Genomic DNA, 12,353 nt, shown 5'->3' with positions numbered 1-12,353 from the left:
ATTGGCAGAATCGACTAACAAAATTCTCCAAACAATCCTGAAGAAGATTGTCAGTGAGAACCGCACTGATTGGGATGACAAGCTCCAGAGTGCACTATGGGATTATTGCACTACATTCAAAACGAGCATTCAATCCACACCCTTTTGGATGGCTTTTGGTCTCGAAGCCGTTATGCCCATCGAGTTCCAAGTTCTGAGTCTCCGAGTTCAAGTTAAAGCAAGGCTCCCCGAGGCCCAATCCGAACAATTTAGGTTGGAACAACTCCTCGAACTTGGCGAGTACCAAGTAGCGAGCATGGCCCAACTTGAACGGCGCTAACGACAACGGAAAACCTTTGTGGACCGACATCGGAAAGGATTGGAACAAGACCTGACCAACGGCAAACCGGTCCTCGTCTTCCATACATGACTCGGTGCCATGCCAGGGAAGTTACGATTTCAATGGGCCGGCCCCTTCTGGATTATTGACAAGTTTAACGGCACGTTCCAGCTCGGCACCCTCGCCGGGGAAATTGTCAAAAGCTAGGTGAATGGATTCCGACTGTGACCGTACCAGGGAAATACCCCAACCAACCCTTTCACCGAGTCTCACGGCACGGACAATGCCACAAAGGAGGCCACATGTCCCCCTCGGTAAGAACCCACCAACATTCCAAAACGTACATTAGGTAGGATTAGGCATAGTTTTAGTTAGTTCCACCTAAACCACCTACCACATCACCCAAATCACGTCATGTTTAGAGGCACACACTAGTCACTTTCACATTCACTTAACATGCATAGCACCCAAGGCACATCACTAACTCCCTAGGACACGTGGCCATAATATCCTATTATGGCATCCATGACCAAGAATCTTCAGGCTCCTCTTCATGCACAAAACCCTAGGAGTTCGATAAAAAACAGTTACCCCAAACACACCCCACACACAGACGCGTTCTTGCACACCCAGCCTCCATCGCTCCCACACTCTCAAGCCCCCTCTCACTCTCAGCGCTTTCATCGCTCCCACCGCTCTTGCTCACAAGCCGTCTCTTGTCCTCGTAGCCCCTCTGCCGCACCACAACCATCTCCTTCCCTCACTCTGTCTCGGCCTGGTCTCATCCTCCTTCCCCAATCGTCCACACAACAAAACCCCGAGTCCATTATGCCACTTGCAGCTTCACAGGAAACCCGCTCCTAGGTTCAGGAATGAGGATTAGGTGGTTATTTAAAGGTGATCGATGCCCTTGCACACCCTGATGCCCAGGCGGTCGCACGCCGAATCCACTTGGACACAGTCACCAACAATATGATTCGTGCTGCCTTGGACCTGAAGCGAGGAGGTGATCATGAAGTAGAGATTCCCCCTTCCACGACCCTAAAGGAATACTTTGGTGTGTATTCCATATCTGGTAAGGCCTATCGAACTTACGGTGGATCCAACAAGGCATTTGGAGAAATTGCTCGCATCCTGATGGAGTACGGGTTCGTGCATACCAACCCTACAAGTATGTCATAGAACAAAGCGGCGAACATTATCAATGAATACGAGGGAAACAAAATCTATTGGGGAATCATCACCGGCGAAGGAGTCCGTGCGGCGCTCGAATCCTTCCAAATAGGTAAGCGTTTGTTGCCTATGATCAATCACTTCCTCACAATCCTCTACCCACCTCCTTCGGTTTCCCCTCATCGCATCCGGACCTCTCCACCACCACCAAGGAAACAACGGGAGAAGATTTTGGCGATAACCTAGGAAAAATGGGAAGACCCCTCGCCTTCTCCACCTCCCTCAGGCGTTCGGAACCCCACTTCCACCTCGGCACCACCCCCACCAAAAACACAGAAACAACGGGCGGTAACAGTGACCCGTGTCGAATGGGACTCGGCCGAGGAGCCCATCCCCGAGGATGTCGCCATACGCCAGAAACCACCAAGGACATCAATGACCTCTCCGCAACCGAGCCCACGGCCCACAAGCCAACAGCCCTCGGCCATCCGGCAGCAAAAGAGGAAACAGGCCGAGGAGCCAACACCACCGGCCCCGGACGCACAGGATCAGCCGCCAAAAAGACGTCGCATCATTCAACAAGCAACCACAGAAACCGAGGGCGACCATCATCAGAAATCAAAAGAGGCCAGCCCAACCTCCACGGACATGGTACCAGCGGAGTCATGGCTCCAAGTCGGTACGATCGAGCATGGACAAACCACGCAGATATCAGAGGAGGAAGTCCTTGGTTACAAGGATCTCCCCGCGGAGGCATACGAGTTCAGTGCACTACTTCGACTAGGCACAACATATGAGTTAATGGATTTCCTCGCGCACGCCCAAGTAGCTGCCGCCGCTCGTATGGCCGAGGAGCACGCCGAAACAAAGATGATTCAACGCGCTCTAATGGATGAAATTGAACCTCACGGGGATCGAGCCTTACAGAAGATAGGACGAAAGAAGCAAGCACAGAATGCTTCGCTCCTCATGGAACTACCAGATCTGACCATGGCCTTAGTCGAGGCATATCCCAATCTGCACCACACTACTCGGGCAGCCAAGGGCATGGCCCAACGTATCAAAACGGCGCATCAGCAAGCCAAATGCGCTACCGAGCTATGGCAAGCCGCCGAGGAGAAACTGGCGACATTCAAGCAGCAACATCCTGAACAGCCTCCCTGCGCCGAGTGACGTTGTTGTCAGGAACTGCAAGCTCCCTATACGCAACGCTCAGTCACAACCGAGCTTAGAATCATACACAGAAAACGGGAAATAAATGCACAACACAAAGAAGAGGATAGTACACAGGATGTTTACGTGGAAAACCCCAAACTAGGGAAAAAACCACGACAGCCCACAGGCTGCAAACTATCACTATATTAGAATGTACAACAGTGAGTTCACGGAGGCAACGACCTCGTGCTCACGATCTTCGCCACAGGCGGCGGTTTCAACAGAGGCAACCACCTCTTTCTCCCTCTCTCTCTCTCTGTACACGGTTATGCGCACTCTCTCTTCTTGCACCAACAAGAATAACAACCACAATCTAAAAGTTTGCCCTAAGTCATATTTATACTAATATGACTTTTTGGCTATTTACAAATATAGCCATGATGGACTCTCAGAAACATATTTACGAATATGTCTCTTCATCCGGTGAGCACTCCTCACCAGGTCTGCACCATCCGGCTCTCCGTAGTCGGGTACTCCTCATCCGACTCTCACCGGGTCTGCACCATCCGGCTCTCCGTAGCCGGGTACTCCTCATCCGGTTCTCACCGGGTCTGCACCATCCGGCTCTCCATAGCCGGGTACTCCTCATCCGGTTCTCACCGGGTCTACGACATCCGGCTCTCCATAGTCGGGTACTCCTCATCCGATTCTCACCGGGTCTGCACCATTCGGCTCTTCGTAACCGGGTACTCGTCATCCGGTTTCGGCCTCGGCCGAGTTTGTTCATCATCACTGTTCTTCTCCCTTCCCATCCAAAGGGACCTGTCTCCCAACAAACTCCCCCTTCACTCCGGCATGGGGTGTCTTACTAGTCCGATCCTCTTCCGGCATGCATCCAGCTTGTCGGGTATCAACACTTTGGTCAGCATATCTGACCCGTTCTCGGCCGTGTGGATCTTCGTCAGTGCGAACTCCTGGTCATCTACTCTTTCCCGGATCCAGAGATATCTTCGCTGGATATGCTTCGTCCGGGAATGGTAGGCCGCATTCTTAGCAAGATGGATGGCACTTTGACTGTCGCAAAAAAGCCGGTATTCATCTTGCCGGATACCGAGCTCTCCGATGAAGTCCTTCATCCATAATATTTCCTTGCTGGCTTCCACAGCCGCCATGTACTCCGCCTCCGTGGTTGACAATGCAACCGTCTTCTGCAGCCTCGACTACCACGAAATAGCTCCCCCTGCATATGTCATTACATACCCGGATGTAGACCGGCTGGTATCCACATCAGCCGACATGTCCGAATCGGTGAAACCGTCAAGTTGAGGTTTTCCGGAGTCGAATCGGAGACACATATTTGAAATGCCCTTCAAATACCAGAGTATCAATTTGACCGCGTTCTACTGCTCCTTGCCGGGATTGCTCATAAACCGGCTCACCACTCCGACTACATATCCTATATCCGGTCGAGTACACACCATTGCGTACATCAAGCTCCCGACGGCAGAGGCATATGGAATCTTCATCATATCCGCCTTCTCTGCTTTCGTCTTCGGGCTTTGCTTACCGGATAGCCTGCAGTTTGTCGGAAGTGTCGATCCGACCGGTTTCGCATCTAACATGTTGAGCCGCTGAAGCATCTTTGTCACGTACTTCTCCTCTGACAGCCATAATTGCTTCATTGACCGGTTCCGAATAATATGCATCCCCAGCATCTGTCTTGCCGGACCCAAGTCTTTCATTGAGAAGGTCCGGTTGAGAGCCTTCTTCAACATCCGTATTTTGGCTTGGTCCCGTCCGACGATCAACATGTCGTCCACGTACAGAAGGAGTATCAGGAAGTCGCCTCCTTCGAACTTCTTCACAAACACGCAGTGATCGGCCTGCGTCTTGTGGTACCCTTGATCGGTCATGAAGGAATTGAACTTCCGGTACCACTGTCGGGGAGCCTGCTTTAGTTCGTACATGCTCTTCTTCAGCCTGCATACCAGGTGCTCCTTCTCTTTCTCCACAAATCCCTCTGGTTGCTGCATGTAGATCTCCTCTTCGAGGTCGCCGTGAAGGAATGCCATCTTCACGTCCAGCTATTCTACCTCAAGGTCCATGCTTGCCGCTATACTCAGCACCGTTCGGATGAAGGTCATCTTTACTACCGGGGCAAATATCTCGTCAAAGTCCACGCCCTTTTTCTGTTGGAACCCCTTCACCACGATCCTGGCTTTGTATCTCGGGGGGTTGCCTGCATCTCCCGGTTTTCAACTTGTACACCCACTTGTTTCGGAGTGCCCGCTTTCCTTTCGGCAACTCCACCAATTCGTACGTATGGTTCTCATGCAGGGAATCCATCTCATCCTGCATGGCACTTAACCATTTGTGGCTGTGAGTGTCATCCTTCGCTTCTTCGAAGCTTTCCGGCTCCCCCTCATCGGTCAGCGGAACATGCTCTGCATCCGGAAATCTCTGGGGCGCCCTTCTCTCTCTGAGAGGATATCTCCGTCTTCGGGCTTCGGTAACCGGCTCCACCATTTGCTCTTCATCCGAATCCGATTCGGGGTCTTGGCCGGTTCCGGTTTCAGCTTCCTCCACTTCTTCTTCAGCCTGTTCGGTATCGTCACCGTAATCGGCTGGTTCCTCGAGTGTTAACCGGTCTCTTGCCGGTTGGGTCTGCTCATTGTAGAGTCGATCCTTACCAGTCGACTCGGAGTTCATTATCTTCTTCTCCAACTCCCAGTCGGCGAGCGTCTTGTCCTCCATGAAGATAATATCTCGACTCCGGAATACCTTCTTGTCGACCAGGTCCCACACTCGGTAGCTGAACTCATCGTCACCGTAACCGAGGAATATGCATGGTCGGGTCTTTGGATCTAACTTTCCTCTCCGGTCCTTAGCTACATGCACGTACGCGAGACACCCGAACATCTTCAGATGCCGGTAGGATACTTCCTTACCGGTCCATACTCTCTGTGGCGTGTCTCCATCCAAGAGTACTGAGGGTGATCTATTTATCACATATGTCGACGTCGACAATGCCTCAACCCAAAACTTCTTGGGTAGTTTTGCATGTGCTAGCATACTCCGGACCCTCTCCATTATGGTCCGGTTCATCCTCTCGGCCAGTCCGTTTAGTTCCGGCGACTTCGGCATGGTAAATTCGAGCCGGATTCCCTTCGAGCGGCAGTACTCCTCGAACTGCCCCCGGTATTCTCCTCCGTTATCTGCTCGAACTGCCTTCAGCTTTCGGCCGGTTTTTCTTTCCACTCTCGCGTGGAGCTCTTTGAAGACCGATAGCACCTGATCCTTCGTCTTCAACGGTGTGGCCCACAGCTTCCGGTTGTGGTCATCTATGAACGTCACGAAGTACTGCGCTCCGGCATGTGACTTCGTGTCTACTTGACACACATCCGTATGCACCAACTCCAATGGTGCATTACGTCTCATCGGTGGCCTTGGTCGGAAGGAGGTCCGGTTTTGCTTACCGGCCAGACAATCAGTGCACTTCTCCAAGTGCACGTTCTTCACTAGAATGAGGTTGTCGTCTGCAAGCCTCTTCATCCCCTTCTCGCTCATATCACACAACCACTTGTGCCACAGCTCACCGGCAGTGTCGGATGCCACGTTCACTTCTTCCGGACATATCCGGGCATTCATCAGGTACAATGTGTTGACCTTCTGGGCCCGAGCCACAATCAGGCTCCCTTAGCTGAACTTCATGACACCGTTCCGGATGCTACCTGTGTAGCCTTCATCATCTAGTCGACCGGCTGATATCAAGTTCAGACGAACCTCCGGAACGTGTCGGACATCCTTCAACAACAACTTGCATCCGGTTGGTGTTGTCAGCCACACGTCTCCTATGCCGACAATTCGGCATGTACCTTCATTCCCCATCCGGACACAGCCGTGATCACCGGCTGAGTAGAATTAGAAGCATTTCCGGTCCGGGGTAAGGTGGAACGACGCTCCGGAGTCTACCACCCAAGTCATCTCGTCACCGGCAAGGTTTATCTCACTCTCCTCGATGATGAGCATCAACTCTTCTTCACTTGCCACGATTGCCGTCGTTCCCTTCTGGTCCGACCCCCTCCGGTCTTTACCGTTCCGGTCTGGGGTTTGCTTCGAATCAGTACTATCGGTTTCCTTGTCTTTTCGGAAATGCCGATAGTTCTTTTGGAAGTGTCCTGGCTTGCCGCAATAGAAGCAACTAGGCCTCCCCCTTGACTTTGACCATGTCCCTGACTTCTCCCGGTTCTAGGGACTACGGTTTCTATGTCTTCCGCATTCCGATTTGGTAAGGAGCGCTTTGGAGTCGGAGCTCGTATCTTTATCTTTCCGACGCGCCTCCTCATCTAGCAAGCTCGACTTTACTCTTGCTAGGGATAACTGCTTTCCTTCCGGCCCGGCGTTGCCCAAAGTGACAACCAACGTCTCCCAGCTATCCGGGAGGGAACCGAGCAGGAGTAGTGCTAGTACCTCATCGGCGAGAGGTACTTCCAATAAAGTTGCCTTGTGGATCAGCCCCTGGAAGGCATTCATGTGCTCCGCCATGCTGGAGCCATCTTGGTACCGGACTCTTATTAGCTTCCGGAATACTGAAACCTGATTAACAACATTTTTGTTCTGAAACATAATGTCAATCTTCTCCCAGAGTTCATGAGCCTTGCTCTCTTCATTGAAGTTGTTGTATAGGCTCATGTCGATGAAGCACCGTATGTATGTCGTTGCCTTCATGTGCATCACCTCCCATATCGTGGCATCGATTTTGTCTGGTCTCTTGTCCCCAAACTGAACCGGCAGCCAAAGATCTTTAACCACAAGCATATCCCTCATCTTCGACTTCCACACTGAATAGTTGGAGCCGGTGAGCTTGAACATGCCGCCCAACGATTCGTCCATTTTCTGTGTCGTTTCGCTCTGATACCACTTGTCAGGAACTGCATGCTCCCTATACGCAACGCTCGGCCACAACCGAGCTTAGAATCATACACAGAAAACGGGAAATAAATGCACGACACAAAGAAGAGGAGAGTACACAGGATGTTTACGTGGAAAACCCCAAACTAGGGAAAAAACCACGACAGCCCACAGGCTGCAAACTATCACTATATTAGAATGTACAACAGTGAGTTCACGGAGGCAACGACCTCATGCTCACGATCTTCGCCACAGGCGGCGGTTTCAACAGAGGCAACCACCTCTTTCTCCCTCTCTCTCTCTCTGTACACGGTTACGCGCACTCTCTCTTCTTGCACCAACAAGAATAACAACCACAATCTAAAAGTTTGCCCTAAGTCATATTTATACTAATATGACTTTTCGGCTATTTACAAATATAGCCATGATGGACTCTCAGAAACATATTTATGAATATGTCTCTTCATCCGGTGAGCACTCCTCACCGGGTCTGCACCATCTGGCTCTCCATAGTCGGGTACTCCTCATCCGGTTCTCACCGGGTCTGCACCATCCGGCTCTCCGTAGCCGGGTACTCCTCATCTGGTTCTCATCAGGTCTACACCATCCGGTTCTCCGTAGCCGGGTACTCCTCATCCGGTTCTCACCGAGTTTGCACCATCCGGCTCTCCGTAGCCAGGTACTCCTCATCCAGTTCTCACCAGGTCTGCGCCATCCGGCTCTCCATAGCCGGGTACTCCTCATCCGGTTCTCACCGGGTCTGCACCATCCGGCTCTCCGTAACCGGGTACTCGTCATCCGGTTTCGTCAAGTGTTCTTCTCCCTTCCCATCCGGAGGGACTTGTCTCCCAACAGCTATCTCACCAACCACTCTTCCGATCCCGAGCCCGAGTGCTGAAGGTACCGACGCCCACAAAGACGACACCGCCCACCCTAGGGTAGCCACAATCGATGCCAACACAATGACGGACTCGGTACAAACAAGTGAGCCATCGTCACGGGCATATATCAGCCCGCACCCCCAAACCAGCCAAGCCTCCATGCAAACACCACCACCCCCGGTCGTCATGGAACGATCTACACAAACAGATAGGGAACCCTCTCCCCGAATCCAGCAAGCGGCAACCCAGACAAGGCCTCCCCTTTGGGATTACCAGGAGGAGCTTAAGGCCCAGATCGCTCTGGCCGAGTTGGCAAAACAGAACCACAACAACATTCTTGGCCAGCTACGGGAACAAGCCGCGAGCCGCGAAGCGGACCTCAAGCGACTACTGGCTGAAAGGTCGGTCGCGCTTGAAGAACGAGAACGAGAGGTGATGTGTTGGGATTTCGGTCCCTCCGGATGGGATGTCCGGAGATGAATGACGGCAAGCCCGGAGGCTGTTACGGAACCGTATGATGAAGAGTACCCGGCATGAAGCCGGATGAAGAGTACCCGGTTACGGAGCCGGATGCTGAAGACCCCGGTTACGGAGCCGGATGACGTATGTACCCGGAGAGAGATCCGGATGCGGGGACATATCTGTGAATATGTTTGCCAAGGGCCCTTGAGGCTATATTTGTAAATAGCCCGAAAGTCATATGTGTATAAATATGACTTAGGGCAAACAGTTTTGTTGTTGTTGCTCATTTTTCTGTTTTCCACTAAGAGGGAGCAAGTGAGAGCAGCCGAGAGAGAGTGAGAGAACGAAGAGGAAGGAAGAGGTCGACGCCTCTGTGTAATACCGCCCCTGTGGCGAGGACAGCGAGCTCAAGGTCGTCGCCTTGCAGCTCGCCATTGTACATTCCCGCGCATAGTGATAGTTGGAGTCTTGCACTCCCGTGGTTTTTCCCATTTAGGGTTTTCCACGTAAAACATCCAGTGTACCCTTCTCTCTATTGTTTTTCGTGCATTCTTGTACTTCCCATTTTCTGTGAATCGATCCTGTTCCTCGGTGGTGGCCGAGCACGGAATTACGACAAAGTGGTATCAGAGCGACGGTAACACAGAAAATGGAAGGCGGCAGCAGCGGGCAGCCGGGGATGATGGTGCTGAATGCGCAGAACTACGCCGACTGGAAGATAAAGATGGAGGATCTGCTCATTGTTCGGGACCTGTATGAACCGATCGACAGGTCGGAAATACCCAAGGGGGTACTTGAGACGGAGTGGAGGCTTCTGAACCGGAAAGCCGTTGCAACCATTCGGCAATACGTCGACGTGAGCGTTCTACAACACGTGGCGAACGACACCAACGCATATGAGATGTGGCGGAAGCTGTCGGGCCTCTAGGAGAGGAAGAATGCGTTGAACCGGACCTCCCTGATGAGAAAGATAGTGAACCTCAAGTATCGGGACGGCGAGAGTATGGTGGAACACGTTGTCGTGAAGAAAACCGTCCATAAGCGGAATCGGCAGACCAAGGCGTGGGAACCGGTTCCTCACGCGCGCACGATCCAAGTCGAACATAGAAGCGAGTTAGGAGGATATTCGGCAGGAACGGGCCCTAACACGAGTGGAGACAAAGACCGCGCGAACAGTCTTTTCGGTCGCGCGCGCGAGCTAAGGGACGGCACGAGTCGGCGGCGTAACTACGCGTATGAGTGAAGAACGGAGCGGATCCCTGTTCGAAAGGGACAGGGGATAAAGCTGACATGACGGCCTGCTCGTCGATATATATAAGGAACAGGAAAGAGCTGTAAAAAGGGGGATCGCGCAGAGAGGAGGAAGTGCTGTCGGACCGTTTCTGGACGCTTCACTCTCTGTTTCCTTCCTTCTTGAGCTCCATAGCTTTCTGTGCAGAGTTCCGAGGAGGCTCGCGCTGTTTCGAGGAACGCCCGAGTGCTTCCGGCAGCACCTCCGACCTGCTACCCCCCCCTTTGTGCGTTGAAGCGAACAGGCATCGGCATCTGTTCGCCGGCCTGTTCGGTTGCGACCAACCTGTGCCCCATCGGGGGTTGTAGTCGTGCTAGCCATTTTTCTTAATATACATATTTAGTCATTCGCATCTGTCTGTGCCGGTGTCTGTTCGCGTTCTCCGTGCTGAAGGGCCGTGTCCCTGTGTATCCCCGGTCCAGCGTAGCCGGTTCTCCCTCTTTCTCCTCCCTCGCTTGCTCTTTGGTTCGAGGCCCCCGCGGTCCCGCCTCGTTTCCACACGCACTTGTGTAATACCTCGACATCTTTGGTGAACCCGACGTGAAAGAGGCGGCAGAAGAGCAGAAGATGAGGGGGTCGGATCTTGCAGAAGCCATGGCTTCGGCCGTGGATCGGATTGTAAACGCGCGCGAGGGCACCGGTGCCCTCGACAGAGCTATTGAGGCGGTCGTCGGCACGATCGGCCGGTACGATGGGAGGGATGCCACGAAGTATCTGGCGTCCTACGGTGCAGAAATGTTGATGCGGGACATTCCGGAAGAAAGGCGTCTTGCCGGATTTCCCCGAGTGGCAATGCCGAGCATCCATGCGGAGGTGCTCGAGGTGCGGGCGGAGAGCCGTACCTGGGAGGAGTTCGAAGGCCGGCTCCTAGAGAAATACGGGCTGGACGACGCGCTCCGGCTTTCGAAGCGAAGGTTCATGGAATGGGTGGAGTCCCCGGGGAAGGGAAGAAACGCGTCGGCACTCCTCCGGGAGTTCGAGGAAAACTTTGCGCGCCTTTCGGCGCTCGACCGAACCATCCTGGACACGAGCCGGGTCTTGCTGTTTGTCAAGTCGGTCGACGAGCGGGATCGGGAGCAAGTGGGCCTCTTGCTGGAAACCGAAGACGGGCTCACTACCGACTGGGCGGCTGTCAAGAAGGTCTGTGGCCGTTTCGACAAACGGCGAGAATGGGCGGATAACGGGGTAACCGGGTCGGGCTCGGTCGCAGCAAGGAAGTTCGAACCAGCGCCACAGGTGCGGAAGGAAGAGACCCGAGAGTGGTTGGAAACCGGTTCGGCTTCGACCGGCGTAGTCAGAGGCTCAACCGGAGGAGCGGCGCTGGAGGAATTGACGAGGGCGGTAAAGGACCTCCAAATCGCGCAAGCCCGAAGGGAAGGTGGCGAACCGGCTCGTGACCGACGGCCGGCGGCAGGAAACAGGTGCATGTGGTGCGATGAAGTCGGCCACATTCGGAAGGACTGCGGCGACTTCGCGGAGGCGCTAAGGGACAGGGTGGTGTACCTGTGGGAAGGGCGGGTGCATGCCAGCGACACCCGAAGGGCCCTGAGCCGAAACGACGGGCGAGGTGGTATGAAAAGGTTGATGGAAGAGGCAGCGGCCCGACACGCGGAAACCGTCCACTACTCGGCGTCGGCCGGCATTCGAGTCGGGGGCGGCGAGGCCCAAAAGGAAAGCAAAGCCGGATTCTGGCCGACGATGCTGGGAGGCCTTGCCGGTGCAAGGCTTAAAGGGGAGGAATCGGACCGCGCGGAGAAACGAGTACGGGAGATAACCGGGTGGAGCGACCCGGTCGAGGAAAGGACGGGCTTCGTGGAAGCCGCTTGCCAGAACTACGAGGCTCTGGTAGAAGAGAAGCGGGTGGGGAAACCCGGGACGACCGGGCCCTCACAACGATACGAGACCCGGTCCGGGCCACGACGGGACGAAGCCGGCGGGGCCGGTACGAAAGATAAACCCCAGAAGGGCGGGTACCGTCTGGGGACGGAGATAGAAAGGACCACGGACTTACGAAAGGTCCTGGAGGAACGGATCCTCGACAGCAAGGTGGAGCTGTCGTTACGAGAGGTGCTGGGAATCGCCAAGAAGGAGTTCCACGACTCCATCGTGGACTTGGTGAAACGGAAGAGGCTGTCAACGGAGACAGAACCGGAAAGACCAG

Source organism: Azolla caroliniana, unplaced genomic scaffold, assembly GCF_043228905.1.
Source record: "Azolla caroliniana isolate FFs.n. ecotype wild unplaced genomic scaffold, voAzoCaro1.0.p SCAF_4, whole genome shotgun sequence".
Taxonomy (NCBI): domain Eukaryota; kingdom Viridiplantae; phylum Streptophyta; class Polypodiopsida; order Salviniales; family Salviniaceae; genus Azolla; species Azolla caroliniana.
Note: the sequence above shows the minus strand (reverse complement) of the source record.